The sequence below is a fragment of the Camelus bactrianus genome, chromosome 11 (assembly GCF_048773025.1).
Source record: "Camelus bactrianus isolate YW-2024 breed Bactrian camel chromosome 11, ASM4877302v1, whole genome shotgun sequence".
NCBI lineage: Eukaryota > Metazoa > Chordata > Mammalia > Artiodactyla > Camelidae > Camelus > Camelus bactrianus.
This window is the reverse complement of record NC_133549.1, coordinates 64,014,619-64,041,877: the sequence shown is the minus strand read 5'-3', so window position 1 is coordinate 64,041,877 and position 27,259 is coordinate 64,014,619. Positions and strand designations below refer to the sequence as shown.

The following is a 27,259-nucleotide window of genomic DNA, read 5'->3' as shown; positions in this document are numbered from 1 at the left end:
TAGAAAAGGAAGACCAAAGGACAAATAAATATATGATAAGATGCTCAGCTTCATCAGTTATTAGGGAAATAAAAATTAAGTCAATAATGAGATTACATCTTATAGCCATTGGATGTTAAAAATTAAAACATGGCAATAAAAAATGTCTAGGTGTTGCAGAAACTGAAACTTTTATATACTGCTGGTTGGAATGTAAATTGATATTAGTTCTTGGAGAGCAATTTGGCAACATCTGGTAAAGCAGAGGAAGTCTGTATCCTAAGTGTTGAAGTGCTTAAGGAGATGTACAAGGGTATGTTGCTGCAGAGCAGTTAATAGCAGGGAAAGCAATGAGACACAACTTCAATGTTCTAATTACTGTAAAAAGGTCAGTCTGACTAGGATGTAAGTAGGGGTAGGAGTGGGTGCAGTGGGTGGGGAGGGGGGTTGATGGAAGAGTTCAGTTTTGGACATAAAGTGTTTTGAGATAACAGGGAAATACCAGAGATGCAGCAGAGAATGCCATTGAAGTTCCACATTTGGAGCTTATAAAAGCAGTCAAGACTAGAGATAGAAGATTGGTGGTCAACAGCATTTAGATTATATTCAAAGACAGGGACTGGATCAAATCAACTATCAAAAAGATGTAATGATGTAAAGATCAAAGAGACTCTGAGATGGTAAGTGAGGGCTAGCAGCTAACAGAAGTGGTTAATAGATAGCCTTGTTTTCTAGAATGAGGGGATTATCTTTGCTATAAAATAATCAGAACTGATGAAATAAAAATACTTGAAGTTATCCTGGCAATTAGATACAGAGGTGACTAGAAAATATCCTACACTTGGTATAGTTGATCATGTTTAAACAGCACAGAGTTCTGACAAATGTTATTGACAGTGGATAAAATATTTTTTCACTGGGCCTATGAAATATTTATATTTAAGAAGAAAAATCTGACTCTGACTCAGGCCTCTCTTTGGACTCCAGCCAAAGCCCTTTCTCCCTGCATAGCTCTGAAGGCAGCTCTTCCTCCTCCCTCTCCTCCTCCACTTCTTCCTCAGCTTCTTCCTCCATTTCTGAGGAAGGTGCCTTGACTACAGCTCTGACTCTGAGACCTGGGATCTGGAAGAGGCTGAGGGCGCTGTGGGCTACCAGCTCGAGTATTCCAAGTCCAGCCGCATGAGCTACCAGCATCCGTGTCACCTCGCCTACCTGCCCTACTTGGAGCGCGTAGGCCACAATCACAGGTATGACATGGCGCCTAGGGCCCTCGACTCTGCTGACTTGCCACCACCCACTGCCCCCAAAAACACAGCAAGGAGAAACAGGCTGACTTCCTGGACAAGCAGAAGAGCCGAGATGAGCATCGAGCCCGAGCCATGAAGATCGCCTTCACTAACCACAAGATCATTAACCTGCCGGCGGAGGAGCTCAGGAACTGCTGCCCAAATACCGGTTGAGCAAGGTCCCCCTGAGCCTTCTGTGTGGCATCTGGCGCTGCGGCAAGAACAAGACGGTGTAGCCCCCCTGTCACAGGCGCAAGCTGGACTCCGTCCTGAGCCCGGAGCGGGACGTGGAGGACCCTCAGAGCGGAAGAAGGTGGACTTCCTCCGCTTCCTGCGGCAGATGAAGCAGAAGGTCCAGCGCCTGGCCCAGGAGGTGTTTGGGCGGCTGTGGGACAAGAACTGGCGACCCTGCTCGCCCAGTCAGTACGCGCTCCTGTACTCGGGGACAGCAGCGTCCTCCTCATTCCCCGCACCTGGGCTGACCAGTGGGCCCGGAGGCAGGAGAGGAAGCCAAAGGACCAGAGAAGATGAGCCTGGAGAAGAAGAAGGTTTGACCCTCACCAAGATGGAAACTGGAGAAGGGCTGGGCCTGGACCTGAACCTATAGTGGGAACTTAAGTGCCTATTTATCCAACAGATCTTGTCAGATGGGATGACTGTGGGTCAGTGGATAGGAAGAGGCAGGCGCAGGCGCCGTCTGTCTCAGCTTGCCCCACTGTAGGAGGGAGTGGAAGTGGCCAGACCATTTGGTTGGACAGAAAGGAAAGGGTGGTGCTGGCATTGCTGGAGGCCAACAAAGGAGAAGGAAGGGACTTGGGAGAGGATAGGAAAGTAGTAGAAAGTCTTGTTCCTGGAAGGAAGGAAGGGAAGGAGGGAGGAGGAGAAGAAGAAGAAGAAAAAAAAATCCCCCAAAAATCAAAGTGTGAAGAAAATCAAAGAGTAGATTAAGGTTGGCTCTGGCCAGGATTCTAAGTAGCAGGTTTTAGGGGGGACTAAGTTGTTGGTCTAAGTAAACCCCACTTCACCCAGGGAGGGTAGAACACAGTGGGGGTTCTAGGGCAGGGTGAGGGAACTCTTCCTGTTCCCTCACTTTGGCATCCCTTGAAGAGGAGCTCTTGGATATCTCCTGTGAGGCTGCAGTCATACGGGAACCACTGGAACCCTACACTGAGTTGGAGGGTTAGGGTCAAAGGTTAAGTGAACAGGAAAGGGTCATGAGACCCCGTGTTGCAGCAGCCCCAACACCAAGCATGTCACTCACTGCCCTGCCGTCTGTCTTCCTCTGTGCCCAGTCAGCCCTGCGCTGAGGCTCCCATGTCTCCATCAGACCCTGCATGCGAATGCTGTTCCTGCTCTTCACCAGATGCCTGGAGCTCTTCTGCAGTGGGGTGCTGGCAGAGCCACCAGTGCTGGGGCCCGCAGCCTCCTGGGGGCTGCTCTGAGGCAGGGGGATGATGTGGAGAAGCCAGGAAGTATTCAGCACAACACTGGGGAGTGACCCTGCCCTCAGGTATCCCCTACTAACAACTGGGCTTGTCACTGGAAAGACAAAAAGCTAGGAAACCCAGCAGCAACAAAAACTAGTCCTCTTAGAGTTTCCTGAGCTTTGATTTTTTTTTTTTTTTTTTTTTTTTTTTTTTAGGGCTTGAGCCCTGTTTTGCTTATAGGGTCTAGAATGTTTGTGTTGAGTAAAAAGTAGATACCCCAATACTCAAAGCGACTAAATGTTCTCTTTGCCATAAAGACTCCGTGTAACCCTGTGAACACTTGAGATTTTTCTCCTCTGTCCTGATGTCTCCATCTGCTTTCTGATGGTGATATTTAAAATGTTCAAATAAGTGCTTTTAAAATATTTCAAAAATTAAATTATTACCAGTTATTTAATCTTATTATTATTTTTTTAGGTTGCCTATTGATATTGCTCAAATGTTCCTTTTAGAGGGGGGAGTTGAGGGAGTTAGGTTTATTTATTTCTTTCTAGAGGAGATATTGGGGATTGAAACCAGGAACTAATGCATGATGAACATGTGCTCTACTGCTTGAGCTATGCCCTCCCCTCAATCAAATGTTCCTTTTAAAAGAAGTATTATCTCAGAAGAGCAAACTACTTACTGAACATTGACACATAGGAATCTACGTCTTGATGAGCAATGTGCTGATCATTTTAAAACCAGTAATGTCCCTCAAATTATATCAGTTTAAAAGACAAAAATTTAGAAAACTTAGCATAATGGCATTTTATGTTCATTGAATGTTTGAAAAAGTTGGGAAAACTCTAAAGTGTTGTTCATGTATAAAACTCCTATGATGTGTGTTTTAGAATATCTGTTCTTCAAGCTCATAGATTATTTTCTGAAGGTTTTTCTGCAGAATATCTTATAAGACTTTACCACCAGCAAGTATTTGTATCACTAAAATATTTAATGCATGCCATTTGATTACTCAAAATCATTAAGTGTTCATAGGCATAATGACACTGTGCTTGCCCCACCATTCAAGGCAAATTAACTGGAGACTAGACTTGATTTACAAGAACTGACATGATAAAAATGCCCACAATTCTAATGGAATTTCCACTGAATGGGATATCAACATTGGAAAGGGACAGTTTCTGGTTACATCATTCAATCTATGAACATTATCATGTAGTCATATATGATACTATATAAATCTCCAGATTGTCCAAATGAACCCTAAAGGATTCAGTGGGTTCAGTGTTAGTTTTACTATAAATATGACATATCCATGTGGCGTATAGGAGAAGGGCACTTATCTGCTTCATTCCTGGCTCCTATGTGTTACCTTGAGTGACATTTGATCATTCTGTTCCTCAGTTACCTTGAATGAAACATTCAGGTATTATACTAGAAGTAGATGATTTCTAATTCCTTCTTTTATTCTCTAGGTTTCCATGTACAAATAACCTAATAATCCAAGTGAAACTTCTCTGGAGCTCTAGAATAATTTAGTGATAGAAATTCCATGCAGAAATTATTTTCAACAACTGTACAATTTATCCTTTATTTCTTGAAACCATGAAGTAATGGGTGGGTTAAGCCTCTGGGCATCTTTCCTATTTAAATGGAAACAAGGATATGATTATTCAGAATGGTGGTGGCCTGAAAGAGTAAGGCCACATTTTCTAAGTCCCCTTGCCTGGCCACAGCACTGCAGGATGTTGAATGGCTGCCCAGGATGTTGGGAGGCAGTGGAACTCACTGGCACTACTATATTATTTTTACTGTAGAAATAGGGAAGAGAATCTGACTTGGTTCATGAAACAGATTCAACTGAGCAACAGAAAGAATCAAAAGGTAGCTCAACACTGTCTACTCACAAGCTTGAAATACAAACTCATAAAAAATGAAGACTTTGTTTACCCATCTCGTATTGAGATGGGCTTCCTAGAGTCATCTGCTTTATTTTAGGATTATTGGTGGGTCTTTCTTTGTATAATATACATGTTCCTGAAAATGTGTGTATAAACCAAGGCATTGAAATGATTATTTTAGTTTTTAAATTCAGTTCAACAAATACTGAGCCCTGATTAAGGGTCAGGCACTGTGCTAAATCCTGGTACCGTTAAAAAATAATAATGTAATTTTTCTTCTTTGAGATTTTACATTCTAAGCAGGTAATAAAAAACCTCAATTCTATTTCCTGTATGGCTCAGACCAGCAGCCAGATATGATAATCCTCTGTGCCACGAAAATGAATTTTCTAAGAAAACTCAAAAACCAATCTAAAGGTAAATTCTTTAAAATTTTAAATAAATAGCCTTATTCTGTAGAAATTATCTCTTGTGTTACTTAAGCTACTCACACTTGCATACAAAAGACTGTTGAAAATACATATCAATCTCTTGTATGTCAGCTAAATGGACATTTGAAGTGATGCATGTATCAAGCTAAATGTATGTGACAAAATATACATGATATATAACCACAATATTAGTATCTGCAGCACATATTTCATTTCTCAAATGAAATAAAAACAAATTTAGCCATTAAACTATTCTAATTCTGCTACATGTAAAAAATATAATCAAGAAGCAAGCTCTTGCAAAGATAATCTTTCATATTCAATGATTTTCCTTTGCCACAATGCTTGTTTCTGTGGACTTTAGGAAATGAGTTGATATGTACTAATAATGTGAGTGTTTTAGGCTGTATTCTGAAATAACAGTTGAATAATTCAAGAGTTAAGTACCCAGCTTGTAGAGGGCCCTCTGCCAGGCCCATGGGAGAGAAAAGAGAAATAAAATCGTGGCATCACCTTCAAAAAGTTTTAAATCGAAACCTCTATCTGATTCTTCATTTCTAGCTGCTAGACAAGAGTCGTTAGAGAGAAACAGATAAAATGCCCAGGAAATTCGGGAAGGGAGAAAACACTTTTGACCGCCACGAGAGGGAATGAGACTGACAGATGAGAGGTTAGAAAAGGGTTTTTTTTTTTAAGTGAGGGAGAACCAAATCTCGGGGAGCACCTTGATATGTAAAGAAATGAAGAGGGAGACAAGCCTGCAGTGGGTGGTCAGAGTGAGGAGGTGAACCTGGTCATTTAAGTGTGTGTGTTGAGTGGGAGGAGGAGGGCACCATCAGGGGAGAGTTTCAGGAAAGGTTTATGATTATGCATCCCTTATAAGTGTTGCTATTGGAATATAGTTTAAGTAAGAAAAATAAATTTCACCCTCTCCTTTCTCCTTAGCTGTGGCCTTATGTTAGCTTCTAGTACGGAGAAGAGACCTAATCAGGCTGCAGAATGTTTTGAAGGCTTTTAAACGTGAACTGATTAGTTTTTGGCAGTCAGGAGGACTGATGTAACATGGTAAATCATAATGAAAATGCCAGTTGCTTCACCATGCTATAAAATACTGCATGCTGGTCTGAAAAATTATTTACCTTCAGAATAAAATTGTCACACTGACCACTGAATTAAAAACACACAATATCCAGAGGTCAGAGCTTTCCAATTTAGTAAGAATGACTGAGTTTGTAGAGTGGCAGTAGAAAATATATGCTTTAATTTTAGGTAAATATTTGTGTAATAGCTAGAAAATCATTATGTTGGCTCGAATGTGGTTTTGATGGATTTCTATTCATTTCATCATCTATGTTAAATTAGTAAATTCCAAATTATCTGAATCCAAATAAATAAAAACTTCAATATAACCTTATCAGTTACCTTATGAGGTAGCATTATTTGCAGGGTCATTTTTCTATAAATGCAAATATTTAAATTAAGAGATTAGGAAACCTGACCCAAGTTTATGATGCTAGGAAGTTACGAAGGAGCTGGAAATTTGAATTTGGTTTCTGTCTTCAAAGTTTGTTCCCCTTCACTGTAGTGTATTGGCTCTACTGCCCTAAATAAAGCACAGTGAATTATCAATCAAAAACTTAAATTATATTAAATAAAATTTCAATGCTAATTACACATCACTACATAATTCTTTTATAATTTGATACCCATGTTTGAGATGATGGAAGTATCTTTTTAAAAACACCAGTTGATTAATATGAAAACCTGATTTTTCAAAACCTTCTGGAAAAGATTAATCTGTTTTTTAAAAAAAGATTAAATTTTAAAGCCACTGCTTGCATCTTGATCAAAATTCATTTTTTAAAACATCCAAATTTAGTTAGCATGAACCAAAATCACAGAAATGAAATAGTTTTGAAATATCTATTTTGCCAAAATCTTACTTTATGTTCGGTATTCTAAATTTAAAGTGTAGTGGTTTGTCTTTGAATGGGAAAATAATGGTGTTCCAAAGTTAACTTCAGCAAGTTTAAGGACCAGACATTTCCTCAGTGATTCGTAGCAAGGAAACACTGACCACTTGGGTGAATTTTCATGGCAATGATGTCAAAAATAACTGAATAAATCTTTTTTTCTCAAAATCAAATAGAAATCCAACAAACAGGCAAACAACAAGCACACTTTTGCTGATCATCTCTGTTTTGTCAGACCCAAAACCTCAGCATCACTCTTGACTCCTTTCTCACTCTTCAGCCTCACAGTCTATCAGCAGGAAATCCTTTCACCTCTACCTTCAAATATAGATCCGCAGGCTCTGACCACTTTTCACATCATTGTCTCTCACCTGAATTAAGCCATACTCCTATAGCTGGCTCTCTAATTCTGCCTTGTTCTTTTGTTAAAATGTGGGTTCGATCATGTCATGTGTCACGTTGTGGCCACCCATCTCATTAAGAGGAAAGCTGTTTCCTCACAACACACTCTACTCCCCGCTGCTTTCAGTCCTGCCTTGTCTCCACTGCTCACTTGTCTCACTGCTCACTTTGCTCCAGGCACCACATCAGGGCTTTTGCCCTGGCTATTCTTTCTGTGCAGATCACTCTTTGGGAAATCTGCTTGGTTTCTTCTCTTTGCTTCCTTTAAATATTTACTCAAATTTCAGTTTATTAGTGAAGCCTATTATGACCACCTGACCCTGACCTCTTCTTTAAATGTATCCTCCATGAGGACAGGAAATTTGGCTGACTGGTTCACTGCTGTATCCTCAGTGCCAAGTATAGTGCCATAGTAGGTGTTCAATAAATATTTGTTGAATGAAAAAATGAACAGGTAGAGGAATAAATGACTATCATAGTGTCATGTAACCTCCATGTTAACTTTGACGTATGTGATGTGATCTCTCTCCATTTGATAGATGTGATAAATCAAAGGGATCAACTTGATGACCATAGGGTTATAAACCCATTATAGTTAACTATGAATAATTCATCCTAAAATTCCTGTTAGGTGAAAGGAGGTATTATTCTGTATCATTCTCCTCTAAACTAAAGAATATTTCCTTATTAGTGATTAGATTTTTTCCATATAATTTTTTAATCACAGAGATCTTGCTTATCTAATTAATTGAAGAAATATTTATTGAGGGCCTAAATATAAACAAGCATTAATTTAGTCTCTGGGACATACTGATGAACAGGACAGAAAAACCTGGAGTTTACAGTTAGAGAAACAGATACACAAATTCATAAGAAAATATCAGAGTTGTAAGTGCAGTGTAAAAAATTAAAAGGGGGTGATGTGGTTGGGAGTGACCAATGGCAACCAGATTGGATGGTATGCTGGATAGTCTCCATTTGCCCCTCCTGACCTGCTCTTTGCTCTTCTGCACATTGCTTTAATATTTTAGGAGCCTAATCTTTCTGGACTGTATCATTGGACTCCCTTACCATTGGCCTCTGGTTGTGTTTGATCAATGGCAACCTTTGGCAGATTTGAGAACTGGGGAGGGGTGAGGGCTAGAGATGAGGTGAGCTCTGTATGTTTGTGAAACTGAAAGATTTTGACTCAAGTGTAGTAAGCAAGGGAGAGGTCTATAAGAAATAAAGGCGAGATCTAGGCGGGTACCAGATCTCTGGCTGTGCATTAATGTCCCCACTGTAGTGAAAAAAGCAAAAACAAAGGAAGAAAACTGTCTCAGTAAAAGGGAATATTTTGTGTGGTGTACATTTACCTAAATCTGTTTATTTGTTAGTTCTGTGAGGAGTGAAAGGAAACTTATTAAAAATAACTTATTTACATTTTCATTTTTCTTTATTTGCAGCACATTTTCTTAAGTCACTTAAGTATTACAACAAGAAAAAAGGCCTAAAGGAAGTAAATAATTAATAAGTTAAAACCTCTGCAGGCTATACTTTCAATATACCCTAATAATATTAAAAGAAATCATTAACTCATTGAGAAATAATTTAAAGATGAAGTTTATATAGCAGTGTATTAGTATTATTATTTTTTAAATCTACCTTCACAGCTTTCTTCTGTTTTGTGAGGCCAAAGTGACTTCCTAAGAAACACAGATTTTGTATCCTTATAGTTACCTTTAAATATCTCCTTTTCTCTCAAACTTGCTTTCATCTATTTCACCAGTTTTCTCCATGCAAAAAGAAATTAACTTCTTAATCTTCTTACCGTCCTTCTTGTTCCTCCTTCCTATTATTTATCACTCTATTTTTTAGTATTTACATATTCTGATTTCCGAATAACTGCTATTTTCTTGGTGTCCCTTTAGCAAGTTGATCAACTAGCTTCTGAATTTTTGGTTTTCTATCCTGATAAGTGAAATCATATTCTGAAAGAATGTTGTTACTCTCTGAAATATATTCATTTTTTGGTCAGTATGTTACCTTGTTCTGAAAAAGTGGTTCTGTTAGTGGATAACACCTGGAATAATACCTGGCATGTGTTAGGTGCTCAGTAAATATTTGCCGATGGAATGAATGTTTGAGAATGCGGTCTCTAGTGTTAAAGAGACAAGACTTAATATTGCCTCTTACTCTGTGGCATTGAAGAAGATATTTATCTTCTCTAAGCCTGGGTTACTATCTAGTGTAAAACTGAAGTAATAATAGTGTATACTCTTTAGGATTGTTCTGAGAATTAAATGACATAATGGATGCAAAGGGCTTAGCACAGAGTTTAGTACATAGTAAGCACCCAAATGTTAGCTGCTATTTTTAATAGTAATCATTTTGCAACCCAACAATAGTACATTTTTCACAGATAGCAAATTTTAGCAGTAAAATTTTATCACAATTTATTTATTGGCAATTTTTTTCATTGTTTACCAGAAACATTTAGAGATAAACATTAAATTAGTAGTGAGGGGGTAATAATACGAAATCTATGAGACAGAAGTTAAATTGGCATAGGGTTTAGATGAAATATGCAACTATCACTTTGATCCCAATTAGATTAAAAACACAAAATGTATTTTTCTTGAGGTAAAAATGATGAACAACATTATATTAGTTTCAAGTGTACAACATAATGATTTGATACTTATATATATTGGAAATCATCACCACAATAAATCTAGTTAACATCTGTTCCATACTTTGTTATGAAATTTTGTTTGTGATGAGAACTTTTAAGATCACTGTTTTTAAATTAGACCTGTTTTGGCATTATTATTTTTCTAGGAGTTAATTTTGATGCCAATTAACTAACATGTGTTAGGTGAGGTTTGTCAAAAAATCTAAATAATCAGCCCCAGTATATGTGTATGTATGTAAAAATGTATATATATTTATACATTTATATATGTACACACATATATATATATATGTGTATACACACACACACACACACACACACACACACACACATACACATACACACATACAGTAGAACTCAGGATTATTAAAGGAACACATTACCCTTAAAAACTTAGAATTCTCCACCTACCAAGGAGACAAACTATTACTTTATAAAACCTTTCGTTACTGATAACTCCTTTCTACCTGTACTTGGTTCATGAAGAGATAATGTCAGTTCCATCAGGCATACAGCTGTAGATTCATTATAACACAATGCTACTTCTTGGAGCAGGTAGCAGTATTGCTTTAATGAAATGGAGCAATCTTAATAAAATCATGAGTTTTGGACCTGAAAATCATCTAGGGACACTTCACTTTAAAACGCAGATTTTCTTATATACCTATGATGAAGCAATTTGCATAAGTTTACAAATATTAATAGTAGAAGAACTAGAATTGAATCCAAACCTCTTTTAACTTGGACACTGTTCTTTTTACCAAAAAAAAAAAAAAAAAAAAAAATGTGATTCTTGTTTCCTGGTCCTGGCACCGTGAAATCTTAGTAAGGTCCCTATTTGAGCTCTCTTGCCTGGGTACCACCATGATGTTCCTAATGCTTTAGACAGGATTATGGGGGGAGGTGCTTCTCTGTCACAGCCCTCTTTATTAGTGCACATCTTTGGTTATTGGAATCATCAGGCATTCTCTCCCTCTCCACTGAACGGACTATTTGAATGTAATTTCAATCCATTCTCTTTTGTCTGTTTACACAAAGGCACTATGACCTCTGGGGATTTTTTATTTTTGGTACGAGTGTGTGTGTGCTAGACTATATGTGAGCCATAGAGATTCCAGAATGAACAGGCGTAGTAGGAGGGGAGGAGTGCCAAGGGAATCAATATTCTCACTATACATTTTTTGTACTTTGTAAATTAAAATCACATTTCTCTAGGTAGTATAGGTTCTATTTCCTAACAGCATCTTGGGAGGACTAATAAGTTTAGGAAAATTTCACGTTGATATTTCCCAGAGCTCATGGGGAAAGTTAAAGGAAATATGTTCCCATAAATAAGGCTGAGTTAATTAAAATCCATCACACAGAATATTTTAAGGAAAAAATGATATACGATCTTGAAATGCTAAATGTTATTAGAAAAGAATATTTTATTTAGTAGAAATATATAAAAGGAGATCCTAAAATTGTTTATGTTTGATGTTACTGAGTAAACAATATTATGATTCTGATGGTAAGACTCACGAAGAAAGATTCTCTCTATGTGTAATAATGGTATTTCCTAAAGTTTCCATAAAAAACAAGCAACTCTTAGTGAAATTTGTAGATAGGCTAATTGAAACAAAATGTCTTTTTTATTGAGATACATTGTATTAGTATGAATATTTCTGAAATTAAAAAGTGACTAGTAGCTTATTTTATGCTAATATATTAATATTAATTACCTACAATGTATTTGTTTTCTTCCTTTGCATTTTCTCCTAAAAATTGTATGCAGGGAAAAACTTCTCTTGCTGTGGAGAAAAGGTGAACTGTCCATGCTACCTCCACCTGAGTTGTGTTTCTGCTGCTTTTGGCTCTGAGCTTGGTGTTGATTGGCAGAATAGACCCCTCAGCAATTTTCTCATTTTTGGTGTTGTCCAAAAGAAATAGCCCATTAAAAACTCCCGTTTAGATATTACTATGGTTTGGAAGAACAGTGCAGTAACTACTTATTAAGAACCACAGTCACAGATGCAGTCCTGCTGCATTTTATTTCCTGTGTCAGGTGAATTTCTCATTCCTTCCCTTGTTTGCTCCATCTGGAGAGGCCCGGGCATCCGTACAAAACTCAACAGTGCCTAAACACAGACACATTAGTTGGGGCTGCCCCTGCTCCAGATACCGGAGAGAGATTTTATTGGCATAAGGCACCAGGGTCTTCTGCCAGCTCGATTCTCTGCTGACGCTGAGCTGAGGAACATGGGAGGGGGCTAGGATGGAATGACAGCTGAGGCAGCCAAAGCCTCCATTTGTCTTTCTGCCGAATGTGCTAAGCTGTAGATACTGCAGTGTTTTCAAAAGTAATAAAAAATATATATATTTTGCTCATTAACTTTTTAAGTCCTGCTGACTTTGTGAAATCAATAGAGCAGATTGTAATTGATTTATGAAATGAAAAACCCCTGCCTGACCAGTAAGCAGTAAGCTCGGCAGGCACCTCTCTCAGCACTGTGCCCTTCTGCTCGTTAGTGCACTTCCTTCAGCACTGCCTGAGCCAAGGACGCCGTCAGGACTGGAAGCTCAAGCCCTCTGCAGACAGACTGTTTAAGATGAAGCTTGCGCTGTCTCCCTGGGGTCTCAGGCTTTGTCCCTGTCTCTCTTCCTACCCAGGACAGCTGAAGGACTCTCTCAGCTTCTTTCTCCCGGTCCCTAATGTCCTCATAATACTTTATAGGGAAGACCAGGCTCCATTTATACCTGTCTTTTGACATTTTAATCTATTTGCTACTTTTCTCTCTCCTTTTCCTTTCTCTCTTAGCTTGTCTTACTTGGCTTGTCCTTTGCCATCTGGCCTTGTCTGCTCATTGATACGTTTTATTTTTTATACACTTGCAAGGCGAACAAAATTTCCTTTTGCTATTTCAATTGCGTTTGTCTAATTTCAGCACTTACTCTTTCATCCCTAAAACAATATTTTATGCTTTTTCCTACTAACTCTGCGTAATTATGTTCCTCTACTACCCTTAAAAATTGAAGTAACTGCTATAAGCTAGGCATCATCTGAGGTGCTTTACACCAAATCATTGTTTCCAAAAGCACATAAGGAAAGTAGCATCCCCAGTTGCAAGTGACGAAGCAGATTCAGAGAGGTTAAGTAAATTGCTTGAATCACTTAACTATTGAGAGGCAATGCTGATATTTGAAAGTAATTCTTTCTTACTCTAAACTCTGTGTTTCTTTTTTTCCAGTACAAAACAGTGCTTCCAATTGCCTCTGTTTTTAAATGCTTGACTAGATTAACTTGGCTGCCCTTAACAGGGCTCATTCTCCTTAGTGCCACTCTGCCAAATAACTTTGCTGTTCAAGCTGCCAGAAAGCAAATGTATTTATTTCAAGATTTGTTTTACCCTGGTATGTTGGACAGCTGACTCTATTTCACTGAGTTCTCAAGTATCTAATAGTAAGGACCCCCCCTGTCTCATCAGTAAAGGTAGAGAGAAGCATGCTCATGTTGTCAGGAGTCACTAAGAGCAATCCCATAACCTAGAAAAATGAACAAAGAGCAGAGCCAAATAGGCAACCTTTGGGAACTTTGTGCAGATTTCATCTCCTCTTTCTTCTTTTGATGTGACTCTGGGAGCAAGTGGTAAAATTATACAGCACTGCAGCAGCAGGAAAGTGATGCAATGTCCTCACTTGTTAAGTGGTTGAAGTTACCTAAAGTTTCCTGCACATGTACCGATACTGCAGTTAAGTGTTGAGCCGCATCCACAATGCATTAGTTTGCAGTGAGTTAATAGGTTACATCCATCTGAATTCTTGCATAATATTCCAGTAGCATAGGACATTACTGTCATTCAAGATGTGCAATATTGTACCAAAAATTAACCACAGATGCCATATTAAAACAGCTGCAGATTTAGATTTAGCAACAGTAGGGAGAAAATGTTGTGCTGTGGAAGTTGGCCAAAAGAGCAATGGAGATATGCTGTAAATGAGGAGGAGGAGAAAGAAATTGAGGTCAAGCTGCCAAAAAAAGACAGAAATGAAAGCGGGGGAGGGTAATGCATATGGTCAGTGGCAATTCAAAGGGAGTTAAAATCCAGGAAGAGAGTGGTGAATACAGAGTGAGTGATGCCTCAGTGAGCTGAAGACGTTTTAAAGCAGGAGATCTAATCAGAACAATGCTTACAGGTATAAATGAAGGTATAAAGAAAATTGCTATGTGATAATTCATCTTTAGGACTTACTGTAGGTAGACTATTGATTTAGGAATAAACTGCTAGAAAAACGATTGATGCTTGAAGTGATCAATGCCTGAGAAAAGAGTTCTGGAGTATAAAGAGTCAGCAAACCCAGACTATTACAGGATTTGAGACTATCTTGGGCATCCTTGGACTTGTAGCCTGTCTTCTGATAATGGACCCTCATAAGATTAAGTAGTCTTGTTTTGGGGAGAAGTGTTAGAGGGGTTAGCTGGTTCAATTTTGTACTGAAAGCTGAAGTGGAAAAGTCTTATTTCAACAGAATTGTTGGCATAGGAGATTCTCATTAACTCCAGGGCCATCTGCCCTTTTGCTATTCATTTGGCTCATTTTGTCACAGGTAGGTAGGGAGGTCTCAATAGTTTTGGTTCCCATTCAATTATGATTTGTGCTCGGGAAATGGAAAAGGCCAGTGACAGCTGTGGCAATGCCAGAGTTCTCTTTCCTCTGCGTGAGCCAGAAGGTGGCTTCCGCATGTAGTTTCCAGCTAACAGAGCAAGTGGACAGTAAGCATTTCCCTAGTCTGCATGTTTGGCTACCTAATTCTTCTCTGCCTTATGCTACACCTGGCTTAGGAGAATAGACAAGGAACACAGTGGTCTCTGAATCAGTAATTGACTTCATTGGTGGAGTGGAGGGAAGACTGGTTACTGACCATCAAAGGGCAGTCAATCTCTTGACATTTATCCCTAATTTGTGTCTGCTTCCCTAGTTCAGAAATGAAATACTGACTGATTTGATTAGTAACCAGGAGATACCTTCCAAGTTACTAGGCCTCTCCAAACTTTAAGAGAGAAATGTTTCTATTGCCAAAGTATCAACTAGTTTTTCTTCCTCCCCTTTTGAACACAAAAGAATAAAAACCTGACAGTTAACCATCTGCTGTTCCATCAGTGCTTCAGGAAAGCAAGGCAAAACAAAAGAAAATAAAATCAGTTTTGTTTTGGGTTTTTTTTTTTTTTTAAGTCTGATGTTTCAAAATTTCTCTCCACAGAGTAAAATTTTGAAAAATTGGGAAAACCTTGAAAATTCTGGTGTTCTATGATAATGATGATAAAGTGGAGCTAAAGTTTATTGAGCACACAGTGTATGCCCGGCAGTATTACCGCACTTTGCCTGTATCATATTATTCATCTCCTCTCTCCCTGGCAAATCTGTTATCTATTTCATAAGTGCCATTTACTACTCATTTTACTGATGCAGCAACTGAGGCACAGAATAGTTAACTAACTCTTCCAAGTACCATGGCCAAAATGTGGCAGAGCCATTACACAGACCAGTCAGTTAACATCTGAGCCTACATGCTGGACCTAGACTGCCCTGCTTCTTTGATTTAGAATCTCGTATTGGAAACTCTCACATTACTTAATTTTTTAATGAAAGCACATGAATGGGGAAAACTTCTGTAGGTGTGTTCTAATACTATGAAAAACACTAAAATCCAACAGAGTACAATTTCAATCAATAAATATATGATTTTCTCACTTTAGAATGACCCAATTTTCATAGTCCTATTTAAGAAATAGGTATGTGAGGAGTGGCTGTTTAGGAAGGGGCTCATCTCTTTATCAGAAAGATTCAGTAAATACTTGCTTCAAATGACTGGCTTTGTACACTTCACATAAATACTTTTAGAACCATGTTTGTTGTATATGAAAAGCCTTGTTTTCATTATACTTTTTATTCAATTACATAGAAATCCTTTATGAAATAGTGTGATATGTTTGGTAAATGTATTCATTGCAACTTTCTGAATTGCAGAAGTTTTATTTGCTATTTAAAGTTTCTTCCAGCCCTTTTTCCCTCTTGCTTTTAAAAATTGTGGTAGAACACTTAACATGAAATCTACCATTTTAACAAATTTTTAAGTGCACAATACAATATTGTGAATTGTGGGTGCAATGTTGTCAGTAGATCTCTAGAATGTATTCATCTTGTGTAACTGAAACTTTATACCCATTGAACAGCAACTCCCCATTCTCTTAATTCTCCGGGATCATATTTGCAGAAATGGCATCGATGGCTTGTGCATATAGACGTACATCTATGTCACTCATGATGGTATACAAAAGTGTGGATTTCTATATATGATTTTGGTTTTTCTACACTTAGGAATAAAAGTTTGACTGAGTCATTTTTCCTAAAATATGTGTTGGTTCCATAAATATCAAGCAAGAAGACAAATTTAGAAAATATTTCGTGTGGTTTCCAAATTAAGATGTAAGCGATCCAGACACAAATGAGGTGTGACTTATTTTACCATCAGTGACAGTGTGAAGCACAGGATTTCTGGACAGCACCCATCTCAGAAAGAGAATCTGGTTTCCTCTCCTCTTTACGTGAAAGAATTCACTCTTTGTTACAGCAAAACAATGACTCCTTATCTAACAATGGTAAATAGATGTTTTAAGTTTTATTTTTAACCTCTGAAACAAACAAGACCCTGTTTATTTTTACAAACTTTGAATGCATTTGGAATACATCTTTAAATAGGAATACTTAAGTTCTTCTGATTCTACACATGGCAATGAACAATAGGATATTACTCTTTCTGTGAGCTCTGAACCTCGGCAACTCCTATAGTTTCTAAACTTATGTTGTTAAGCTTGGGCTCAGGGTCTTATCACGAAATCTAATGATATGTCACATGCATTTTAGGTCTTTTAAACAAATTTTTCCATCTCAAGCCTTTAATATATTTTCCTGTTGATTTATATTAGGTCATTATTTTAGGCACTGGAACTACCAACCATTAGCTAACTCTCATTTAGAAATATTTAGACACAAATAATATTGAATTTCACATGAAATGCTCAATAAATTTCTCCATACTAGAAATTTTGATTTATTTTAGTGACCAAATGATAAACCCATGTTTAGTTATTTGGAAAACAACCACTGTCAGAAAAAAAAAATACAGGCATGTTTTCTACTAAGAGATCTGTTATTCCTTATATATTTTGCCAATAAATCTTCTTCAACATGAGATTTAAAGACGTGTTTTGAATAAAGTGAATGGTGAGAACAAAGGTACTCAGTCCACAGAATAAAATAGTTTTGGAAAAAAAGTGAACGAATCAGTCTGATAGGAAACTAACAAAAAATAAGACTAGAACAGTAAGTTTGTTCCAGATTGAAGAGGGCTAAAAATGCAAAACTTGGAAATTTTACCATTTTTCTTTAGGAAAGTCATTGTAGATTTTTAATTAAGGATGATGTTATAGCAGCTATGTTATATAAAGAAATCTTTCAACATTTTATAGGGTGTCCTGATAATGAGGTTAGTGCAGTAATCAATGGAAAAGATGATGAGGGCAGGAATAAAAGTGATGGTGAGGAAAATGGAAAGTGGTCCTGTGGATTCCAGAGCCTGGAGGATGTTTGACATATGCTGTTCTCTGAGATGTTCTTCTCCCCTCTCTTTGCCTTACTGATTCCCTAAGTTCAAATCTCAACTGAAATGTCTTTTTTACAGGGAAGTCTTCCTTGATCCCCTAAGTTAGTGCCCCCATTCCATTTATATGTTCTTTAACACTGTTCTTTACCTTGAAGTATTAAAAACACTTATAATTGTTTAGCTATTTGTAAACATATTTTTAAGGTCTTCCCTATCAGACTTTTAAGTCTTATAAGAGCAGGAATCACGTTTGTTTTATTCACTACGGTACTTCTAGGACCTAACAGATAAATACTCAACACTTTTTCTATGGGCTAACTGATTTTACTGACTTTTCAATATACAGAGAAATGAAAGGAGGTGAGTGAAGGGGAAAGAGTCAAGTATAACTCATGTTTTGAACCTTAGTAGCATGTTAAACCATTATTGGTCCATGATACGTACTTTAGAATAAATGAATTTTATATATTTTCCTGTGAGCAATTCTAATGGACTAATTAAAGAAATGAGATACCATGTATTAATTTAGAGCAACAGGGAGAGAGGGCTACTAAATGGAGGAAACAGCAGAGAACAGAGAGGTGAGGATTTAGCAGAAAGACTGTGGCCTTGGCTGATAGTTAGATGGAGAACCAGACAATCTTGTAGATGCACTGGCACAAAGCCACCACAAATCCTTACAAGTTATAAATAAACCATTAAGCCAAACACTTGACAATCATAGACTCAAACATTCAGGGAGTCTGAAGAGAAGTCCAAGACAGATCACTTCCCAATTCTTGATTTCTCTTCACAGTATCCAGCCAAACAATCATCAGGATTTGATAGAAAAACCTCAAAAGAGGAAACCTTTCCAGTTTCTTTTCTCTTGCACCAATAGCTGCTGACTCAGAAGCTAATCAGAACAGAGAACATCTCATCAAATCACAGCTAAGTCAAGTACATCCTTTCCCACAATGTTTCATCATCTGCTTTAATACTTTGCAGGGGAAAGCAGTAGGTGTATCATTCATACTACTCACTGATACTACTTATTACTACTAATTACATGTGATTGTCATTAGAAAGATGCTGCAGTGATATTTATGTGTCTTGTAAATGCTCCTTCTTAGCGAATAGATCAGTGCTTGGGGAGTTGTCAGTTGCAGAATCACATCATGATTTGCTTAGATGAAGGCAGTCTCTTCTAAATGATAGAATGCTGATTTTAAATGGGACTGAAGAATGATTCTTTTGGTCAGATGGAAAATGGCAAATCTTAATGGAATCTAAAATACCAGATTACTTATCTCTTCATCCAGAAACTTTGATTCAAAGCCTAATGTCCCAGAATTGCTTCTGCGGATTTTAGGCCTACTGTTGGTTCAGAGCCTGTATTGACCTAGGATGGAATAAGTTTTTCCTTTGAAAGAAAGAAGTGTTATTTAAAAAAAAAAAAAAAAAAGGAAAACTCTCAAAATTCAATGTGAAGAAAACCCAGTAAAATATGGGCAAACATCTTGAATAGACAAATAAGAAAAATATACAAATGGTTGATAAGCACATGAAAAGATACTCAATGTCATTACTTATCAGGGAAATAAATTTTGAAACCATAGGGAGATACCATTTTACACCCACTAGAATGACTAAAACAGAAACAAAACTGACATAGTGTATTAGATGATGTGAACCAATGAAACTCGTATGCATTACTAATGGGAGTGTGAAATGATACAATCACATTGGAAAACAGTTTGGAAGATTCTTTAAAAAGAAAAGTGTATTATCTAGTCTATGAACCAGCAATTCCAATCCTAACTATTTACCCAAGAGAGAGAAAAACATATATTTATGGAACAGTACAGTTATCCCACTAGCTGCTCCAGTTTAATTTGTAGTAGTCAAAAGCTGGAAATAATCTAAATGTCCACCCACAAGCGAATGCACAAACAAGTGTGCTGCATATGTACACAGTGGAATATTACTCAGCAATAAAAACTAATGAATGGCTAATAAGCATTTTTTATATTACTCCATTCTTCTTAAGGAACAACTTACTCCAGCCCATGTCACCACAAGCTCTGAGTCAAGACTGGGCCTAAAATTGCATTGAGCAAAAGAAACCAAACAGAAAAGAGTGTATTGAGTAATTACATTTATATCAAGTTCAAAAGCAAGCACAATCAATATATGGTGATAGAGACACATCAGTGGTTGTCTGGTACAGAGGTGGGGAGATGGGCTGGAGAGGAACACAGGGCAACTTTCTTTGGAGAACATATATTATGTGCAGCTAATTACAAATGAGAGTATTACTAAAGTAGATTTTAAAAGCAAACTTAAAAGGTTTATATATAGAAATTCTTGGTTACCAAAAGTTTAGCTACTGTGAAATTAATACTTCTAAGCATACTTTATTTTTTATTTTAATTCAGATTTTTCTGTCATCTGTTAATCCATAATAGTGAGAATTCTTTGTAATATTAATCTTAGTGTCATACCAGAAAAGATGTGGAAAGACCTGGTAGATTGAATAACATGGAATTTTCAGCTAATTGTCAATTTTTTTTCATCGAGACTCAAGCATTACAGTCTTTATTGTCTCATTTCCACTGAAAGCTAAAATGTCTCACCTTTGTTTATAAAAATTTTTAAATTACTTTAATGATTAGATTGATGAAGAGGCTATGGAATTATTTTGAACAATTAAAAAGAACTATTATTAATTATTCTCAAATATTATAGCATAATATATTTTCTTGACATACATCAAAGTTGCTTGTGGCTGACTTAATTTTTAACACTAATGTTTCTGAAAATTTATTATTTTTCTCTACTGGAGTTTTTATCCTACATTTCTATATCTGTGAAACATGTTTAAAAGTTCTATTTTATAGACTCTTTAAATAGCATCTATATAAAACTTTTAATATTATGGATTTGCTTATGTTAATGTCTTACTTAGAAAAAGGAATTTATGAAATAACTTTTTATCAGCAGAAAGAAATAATGTAACAATTTGGATGGGCATATGAAGGCCAAAGTTAACTATTCTCCAAGAGCAAATGCACCAAAATACCTTTCATATTGAAAAGAGGAGGACAATAATTAATACTTTTAAGTTAAGAAAAGGTATTCTAAGGGGTATATATATTCCAAGAAATTTTGAACCAATCATGTAATAAAAAAAGTTAAACTCTGAAGCTGAATAAAAAAGAGCGTGGGGGAAGGAGAAGCCCGTGAGAGGAAATAAAGCTTTATTCTTTCAAGTGGAGCCTGAAACCCACGATAAATTGATGATATGTTGTCAAATTCAAGAGTAGGTGTGCAATGGCAACATTTAAAAAAGCTTAAAGACTAAGTGGAGTGTGAAGTTCAAGACATTATTAAGACTATTAAAGACCTAGCTTCAAGGAAAAAGAGGAGAATTTTCAAAAGTCATGGGGGTTAAATAGAGAAACATAGCTGCCTTTAATTTCCAGTTCATGAAACAAGTATTAACAGAATGAAATATACTGAAATACACTGAAGTGTCTTCAACCAGAAAAACACATTCTAACTTTGTAAATTAAAAAAAAAAAAAAAAGAGATTTTGGCTAAGAAATGGGAGGTATTGCAGAAAAAAGTCTGATGAGAATTTATAAGAATGCTAGAGATGACAGGGTTCTTTGTAATGAAAATAAATTATGTTGATAGCATATTTTTGTTAGGTATTCATGATTGGCAGGGATTACCTGTAAACTCAGTGAAGTGGAGGCTTACACGTTTACCAGCTCTTACCAACATGGGAATGATGATGACAGTTGCCATTTATTAAGTACTTACTACTCATAGGCATTCTGCTAGGTCCTTTATATAAAGCAATCCTCACAGCAGCTGAGTGAGTTATACTCCTCATTGTTAGAGCTTGAAGAAGTTAAATAAATGCACTAAGGCACACAGATGATAAAGGTTAAAGTAGAGATTTAAGTACAATCTTATGCTATTCCGAAACTCGTGCTTTTTCTACTTCACTATCCTGCCTCTTTGCTATGCCCCATGTAATTAAGGAAAGTCTATGCTGATAGATTGTCATTTTCTCCGTTAAGATCATGGAAAGGGGGAAAGGGTCAGAAAGAGACAAATAATGCAAATACATTTGCATGAGGGAAGAATGAACATAGCAAAGGAAACAACCAGAATCTTGGCATAATTAATAGACAACATTTTTCTGTTTAATTTGGTTGAGGGCATCTCCTTGCTTGAACATTGAAATCTTATTTTTATTATCTCAAGAAAATGAAGGAATATCAAGAAGAAAGAATAAGTATATAGAGAATGGAGCACTATATTCTGAGCCTCCTTTCAGGTATAATTCAAATATTATTTCGGCAATCATCTGTTACCTTTTGAAATAGTTCTGTCTGGCACCAAGGGAAAGACAGACGTTGGCTTTTTAAGATATAAAAGTTTTAATGACTTGTGAAAATACTGTCCTTATCTAGACACAAATTTTCTGGTTATATTCAATAGATATTTCAGGACATAATCATCTCTAAATTTCTATAACTCCCACTTTGAAACATATTTTGGGGGCATTATTAGTATTTTATGTGAAAATTAGTAGGTGCTAAAAATTACCCTAATAGAAGACTTTTTTTTTTTTTTTAAGTATATATGCCTTTAGCGGGTTATGAGAAAGACCGTTTGGTTTCTGGCCACAAGTTATCTTACTGAACTTAAATATAATATTACTACAAATGTCTTAGAAGAGAAGAATAGTTGTTAAACACCTGCTATATTCAGAGAAGAAGCTGATTCATGTCGCAGGAAATACGTGGATGTCTTCCTAAGAGATAGGGTTATAAAACCAGAGTATAAATTCACAAAATACAAGAGAATAACTAAAGAAATCCCAGTGGCCATACTTGTGACTGAAAGGCTATAAACTTTTGTGGATGCTTGAATCTAATACTTACTTACTACATGTGATCCTGCTACATATAGTTAAGGGCTTCTAAGCTTCGTGTAACAGTGTATCTATCTTGTTTATGTGTTTAAGGATGGAGCTGCTCATGAGAGGCCTAGAGATTTACTATGAGTGACAGTGATTTTGAAGTTATTGAGATACCTGCAGCTCATTATACATATGAAACTAGCCTTGATCTCAAACATTTCTAGTCTCAAAGTATGTTGTAATAATTGTGTTGTGGGAGAGATCTTTGCAGTAGGTCACTATCGTTACTCTCATATTATATAGTGACCCTGAGATTCAGATTTTTTGTGTGTGGTATCAGAAAGGTATTTCTGGTAGGAGTTAGGCAGCATGATGCTATTCATGACATGGAGATATTGAGGTTCTCCAGTACCATGAAACCTTAGAGCACTGTTAAGAAGTATCTTTCCCTGTCTAATGTGAGACAGATGGTTCATGTGAAAAGAAATGCAAATAGCAGATAAGCATACAAAAATGTGTTCAATCTCATTAGCACTCAAATTTGAATTTTATCAGTTTTGACCTATCAAACTGTTAAAGTGATCTTAAAATGTCTGACACATTCCAAGTGTGCTGAAATAAGTTCTTTCATAACTACTGGAAGTACTTATAATACAAATTATCAGGAAAACAATGTGGTATTATGAATCAAAAATGCTAAATCTATCTCTTTGACATAGCAATTTGGCATATAGAAATGTATTCTAAGGAAATAAAGGCACAATCAAAGTTTTATGGACAAAGCCATTTAAAGTTTTCTCCCCCAATATTTTGATTTTATGCATTATTCAAATGTACATCAATAGCATCATAATTCAGTTGTTGTGCTTTCATTTTATGGAACAGTATGAAGACATTAAAACTCATGTTTTTGAAGAAGTTTTAATGACATGAGAAATGCTAATAATGTAATAATAAGTTATGAAAATAAGACATAAAAGTAACATGCAGTATGGTTCCAAGTACGTACATGTAAATAATGCCTGGGCATAGATACAAGAATCTTTGCTGGTGGTTTTATCTTTCTATTGATGTTATGTTTACTTTATATTTTCTTAGTAATGCTTCATATTTTAAAGATATTTTATAATAAGCATTTTTGCTTTTGCATTCAGAAAATAAAGTAATAGATATTGCTTTAAAAGAAATAGCATATGAAATAAAAGATATATGTTTAAACTCCATTTATAAACAATGTACTTTTTGAATTCAGTATGGTATTATATACTTAAGTTCAGAGTCATTTATTCATTCTTCTTCCCATGAATAAGTATTAAGGAGCTTTTCTGTATTAAGTGCTGTTCATGGCACTGGCTGCCCAGTCTTTTTGTTTGAAATTCATGGATCCAGTCTCTTTTATTCCCTTTATTTTCAGATCTGTTAACTTTATTTATATCCAGTTTCTTCATTTTTCCCCAAAATATAATGTTCTATAAGTGGATTTTCTTGAGCTTAAATTCATTGCCTCTTTAAAAAAAGTTTCTTTACCTTAATGTCCAACTAACATATATATGTATGTGTGTGTGTGTATATTTTTTGGGGGGGTACACCATATCTATTGTATTTATTCAGATATATTCTCTAAAACAGTCCAAGATGGTCCTTACTTGCTGTAGCCTAGAATCAGACTATTGGTTTTGCTCTGAAAACAAGTTGAAATTTTAAAAAATCCATAGCCAGTGACACACTAATCTTATTTAATGACAATGGAGATGGTGCTGTGATCCTGAATAATTCCAATAAGTCCTGTGGGTTTTATTGGCAAATTTTTCTGGGAACAGATTGGATCTTTCAGCCTCAGCAGTCATGGGGCAGAGAACTGCCTCTAAGTGGTAACTTGATGCTCAAGGTATGTTTCCTTAGTAATAGTCTTATCTTTTTATATAAAGAGGGCAAAAACAATTCCATAGCTATTGAAAAAACATTCTCAAATAGCATTCTTAAATGTTAGAAATACATTGAACCATTGATTTCATTACTATTCAGTAGTACAACAACTTCTAACTTTCTAAGAATCTGTTAACTAGGCATTACTGTTAAACTGAAATTTTAAAGGGGTATATTCCATTTTAATTGGCATTTCATATGTTCAAACATAATATATTTAATATTCCTTAAGTAGTACTATTTGTAAGTGTTGCATAAAATTAATGATAATTCAAATCTACTAAAGAGATTACTGTATTCTTTATCACTGGCACATTCATCTTACTTTGTGGTTCACCTTGGAATATTAAGACTTCATTCTCAGATTCTTCATTTTATGATCTTAATAATTAAAAAATATCAGTTCTTCTTTTGTCTGGGAAAGTGACTTTTAATGGATTTTCTTCTCAGTCTTGACTCAGATGTAGTTGTATTTTTTTGTGTAAGTCTCAAAGGAGTGTGGAGGGTGGGGATGCAAATAGTGATTGAAATCCTGCAGTGCGGAAAAAAAGGCACCATTTTCTAATTCATCTAGCCAGATGGAGTAGTTTGTTAGTTTATTTATGTATTGTAATTTATACAAATGCTATATATATGTGTTTATGCATCTATATATATAACACACACACACACACATTAATGGAGAATCTGGTCTTATATAATAGACTATTTTAATTGTTAATAAATGGAATGTCATGGTTTGTGTCAAGGCTTAAGTCTGTGTGTATGTGCATGTACATATGAATAAAAATCTTGTGCTTCTAGACAAAGCATCTATTTTTTTCACCCCTATTGCTGCTTTCCGTCCCCACTGTTCATTACCAGAACTATCAACACTTCTAATGAAGTGTTAATAATTGCCAGATCATGATAAATAGTACCAGCTTCTGTGTTGTGCCTAATGTTTCTTTTTCCTCTAGTACTTATATTTAAAAAACTGCAGTAATATACACAAATGTAAGATGCACCACGTTGTTCAAATATAAAATATTTTTGTTCTCATCCCATATCTTTGAGTTTGAAATAGGAGATGAGTGAAAGAGAGCATAGGAAAAACTACTAAACATGTCTTAGGAGGACTTCTAGTTTTGTGTGGGGTAATGCAGAAGTGTAAGTACACACTGATTTATATTGGTTTTCCCTCCTAGCAAGTTGTAAGTACATGGTCCCCCAGTTAACAATCATGTTGAACGTGTTGTGGTTTTATTCTTCTGTTTTTGGTTAGGGAAAGGCCATTTTATTGTTGTTGTTGTTGCTGCTGCTAATTGTAGCCCTTGCTTTTTTTTTTCCCCTGAAAATTAAGTGTATGTTCCATTAGATTTATAACACTAAAACTGACCTACAGTTGGCTATGTTAAAAAGCTTCTTTGAGTCTGATAGCTTGCTTGTAGCTATTTCTTTGTATAATCTGAAAGGTTATTTCCCCAAAAATTATAGGACATTTAACTCTTTTAAAATATAATGAAATTCAAATAAATTTATTTTCTATTGCTTCATACAAAGAATCTTTAAGGATTAGGTATATGATTAGTAAAACTTTGCATATCAAAAATGGGAATAAGACTGTCTTTAAAAGATTATAAGATTCATTTAATTGGCTAAAAATGCAATTTAAAAGGGACTACATCTACTAAATTCTGACTGGAAACAGGGAATTTTTATATAGTTTTTGATTATAATAAAATTATTTTCCTTCCTAATGCCAATGAATAAAATGGCTAACACTTATTGAAGTTTTACTATGTACTAGATGCTTCACTATTTCCTACAACAGCACTATGAAATAAGACCTATTATTGTCCCAATTTTACAAATGAAGAAACTGAAGTACAGGCATCTTAAGTAATTTGTCATAGTGCAGGAGACAAATGATTTCCATCTTGAATCTTGACCACAATGCCCTGTACTTCTTTTACTGTAGTGAGCTATGCTAAGCTTATGCCACTGTCCAGATTTATATAATGCCTGCAAAACAACCCACTAGTTTTGCAAACAGCCAAGGAGAATACATTTCTTCCAAAATTATTTGATAACCATAAGAAAGCACACTTCATGAAATTAATATTTGCACTTAACATAGAAAGAAAAGATATGAAAGCTGAAAGTCTGTTCTTCTTTAGCATATGTTCTTTAAAATATATGCATCCCTTGACAGAGCAAGGAAGTAAGAGAGAAGGTGGAGGAGAGAGAGAAGCATATTCGTGAAGGAATTTGTTATAATTTTGCTTTGAAAGGACAACCAGTGATCCTTATCTCTACATGGAAGTCACTTAGAGATTTGGGGAGCTGTTTTGCTCTCCTGGGAAATATTTAGTTTAATTTCATTATACAGAAAATAGCTTTAAAACCCAACCCAGAGAAGACTACTGCTTAAATTCAAGGGACTACCTGCCTCTGACCATGACTCCTAGCTGCCTCTCTGGCATGGGGCAAAGAGCAGAGCCTGGTTCACAATTGGCACTCACAAAATGCTGGCCAGAAAAATAGAGGCAGGCCATTTGAGGAAAGAAACATTTCCTTGTATGTCTCAATTCAAGAGATGGAATTTGGCAGTTTTAGTGTAGAATTCACCCTGTTTTATTTATTCTAATAAGCTTTAAAGTTTTTGTCATTTGAAAATGTAGTTTTTCTGTTAGAAGTATTTCTAAGCACAGGTTTT

At 36.0% G+C, this 27,259-nt stretch overlaps 2 protein-coding genes and 1 pseudogene across 11 annotated transcripts in view; 2 read left to right on the top strand and 1 right to left on the bottom strand.

Annotated features, from left to right (window-relative positions):
- The window catches only part of LOC141579225 (endoplasmic reticulum membrane sensor NFE2L1-like), a 29,133-nt pseudogene extending 3,106 nt beyond the window's left edge, over window positions 1-26,027 (top strand).
- CTNNA3 (catenin alpha 3) overlaps window positions 1-27,259 on the top strand; it is a 1,350,411-nt gene that overhangs the window by 513,353 nt on the left and 809,799 nt on the right. The gene's annotated exons all lie outside the window — the stretch shown is intronic.
- LRRTM3 (leucine rich repeat transmembrane neuronal 3) overlaps window positions 1-27,259 on the bottom strand; it is a 165,148-nt gene that overhangs the window by 101,966 nt on the left and 35,923 nt on the right. The window lies entirely within an intron of this gene.